Source organism: Penaeus monodon, chromosome 40 (assembly GCF_015228065.2).
Source record: "Penaeus monodon isolate SGIC_2016 chromosome 40, NSTDA_Pmon_1, whole genome shotgun sequence".
Lineage (NCBI taxonomy): Eukaryota > Metazoa > Arthropoda > Malacostraca > Decapoda > Penaeidae > Penaeus > Penaeus monodon.
The window spans coordinates 2,884,877-2,887,376 of record NC_051425.1 but is presented as its reverse complement, the minus strand read 5'-3'; the positions used below and the strand labels follow the sequence as shown (position 1 = coordinate 2,887,376).

General features: G+C 39.3%; 1 protein-coding gene across 1 annotated transcript in view; it reads left to right on the top strand.

Moving 5' to 3' along the window:
- Positions 1–2,500, top strand: part of LOC119597850 (zwei Ig domain protein zig-8-like) — a 45,831-nt gene that overhangs the window by 22,769 nt on the left and 20,562 nt on the right. The gene's annotated exons all lie outside the window — the stretch shown is intronic.

Here is a 2,500-nt window from a genome sequence, read left to right as displayed (position 1 = left end):
GGAACACAATGTTATTGAGGAACAAAATGTTAATAAACCCTTGTTGCTGCGTAGGAATTCCTTGTTTCGAGCCCAAGGTTTGTGATTATATGGTAAGGATGGTTTTAATGCTAATCGTTTTACGAAATAAGAATGTGGTTATCATGGTTGTGACCGTGTGTAGTCGTTTTAACTCCGATGACAGCATTTGCGATTGTTTACTAACTTCACACAGTTACATTCAAGAGAACGATAGGAAACTGCTTCATCTTCATAGGTGATTTAAATGCTTGCCACCGAGACTGGCTGAATTCTGTGTACACAGTTGACCGACATGGCATTTCTGCCACAGATTTCTCAAATGTAGTTGGGTGTGAGCAGTTAGTCCATGGGACAACTCACAGGAGGGGTAATCTTTTGTATCTTTGATTAACTGATGTTAGAGAGGAAAATGATGTAGAGTCTATTGCACTAATTATCTCTTACGACCACCACACTATAACTGGAATTTCCAATACCAGATTTTACCATAAGTAGGTAAGTCTTTTTAAAGTCTAGACTTAATTGGTGTCTGCCATGTTCTTAATAGTATTGTCTGCAGAGATGTTTATACTGCTCCTTGTCCTGTTAATGCTTTGAATTTATTATCGTTGGACAGGTTTTGAACCCAGCAAAACTCATAAGTCTCGTTCACATGATAAAGCATGGTTAAATGAACGATGTCACCAAGCTTATAAGGACAAGTATACTACCTACAATCTTTGGTCTGCTAACGCACTCGTCCTTGTTGGGAGAATTATGTTGCCATGGGAAATTTAGCAACTAATGTTTATAAGGAGGCTAAATCTGAATATAATGCTAATTTGAAAGTTCTCTCATAAGCGACACAGTCTCATAAATGGTGGTCAGCGCTTAAAGCATCTCTAGTGTTGATTCCTCCATTCCTCGTTTAATAAAGAATGATGGTAATGTTACATATAGTCCGATTGAGAAAGCTGCCTTTTTAGCAGAATGCTTCAATTCAAAACAAAGGTTAGAAGATAATAAACTTGCTCTGTCTTGTCACCAATTATATGCTTTAATTCCTCTGAAATCAAATATATGTTATCGGAATTAGACGAATATTGTTTCTTTGTTTCCTTTGATTTAAAAATAATAAATGGTCAATTAGCTCCTAAATTAACTATAATTCTACGCCTTTTAGTTTGTCATGGGTAATATTCGGAGTGTTGGCGCCTTAATAATGTTACCCCTATTCTCTACGGCCCACTACAATCTTCACCTACTGACTAGAGGCCCTTTTCAATTACACCTAAGGTTTTGAATGACATCTTTTTTGCTGGTCAATCGTCTTTCTGTATATTTGAGACCATTTCTTCTCAAGACTCAATTTGGTTTTAAAAAGGGACTCGGTTGCATTGCTTATTTTGCAGACTGTTTTAGATAAGGGTCATAAGTCAAGGCTTGTCTCTCTGGATTTTAGTACAGTTTTTGACACAATCACAAGGGTTTGATTTCTAATTTGCCGTCTATTGGTGATAAGGTCTGGAGTATTTTAAGTGATTCTTTGCTGGTAGACAACAGCGTGTTGGAGGTAATTTAGCCCATATTCCCGTGTGTATTCTGGGGTTCTTCAAGGTAGTATCCTTGGTTCTTTGCGGCATTACTTATACAATTCTGACATATGCTGATGATACCTCTCTCTAGGCGGATATTCCTTCTCCGGTAACCAGGCAAATAGTAGCTGACAGTCTCACTGTAGACCTGATAATAATTCAATCGTGGTGCTCTCACTGTGGCATAAAATTAAATGCTACCAAGTCCAAGGAAGTGATTGTGAGTCGGTCTAGAACGCAGTTACCTCAGTTTCCATGTTTGCTGATTAATGGAGTCTTAATCACTTCAGTGGGTAATCTGAAGCTCTTAGGTGTAACCCTTGATTCAAAGCTTTCATTTGAATTGCAAATTAGGAATGTGACCCTGGCAGTTTCATTTAATCTATGCTTCATTCGCAAGTGCAAGGAGATTTATGAAGATGACAACATTCCTCGTAGATAGTTCTTTTCTTTCATTCTGCCTCATTTTGAGTGTTGTTCTCCTGTGTGCTCATCTGCTGCAGAGTCACACTTAAAATTATTGATCGTTCTTTTAATTCCATGAAATTTCTGTTTGACAGATTTGGACACTGGGCATCATGAGAGAGAGAGAGAGAGAGAGAGAGAGAGAGAGAGAGAGAGAGAGAGAGAGAGAGAGAGAGAGAGTGCGTGCGTGTGTGTGTGTGTGTGTGTGTGTGTGTGTGTGTGTGTGTGTGTGTGTGTGTGTGTGTGTGTGTGTGTGTGTGTGTGTGTGTGTCGTTTTGTGTGTGTGTGTGTGTGTTTGTGTGTGTGTGTGTGTGTGTGTGTGTGTGTGTGTGTGTGTGTGTGTGTGTGTGTGTGTGTGCGCATGCGTGCGCGTGCGTGCGTGTGTGTATGCATGTGTGTGTGTTTGTGTAAGTGTGTATTTTTCAGCAATTCTCTCTCTC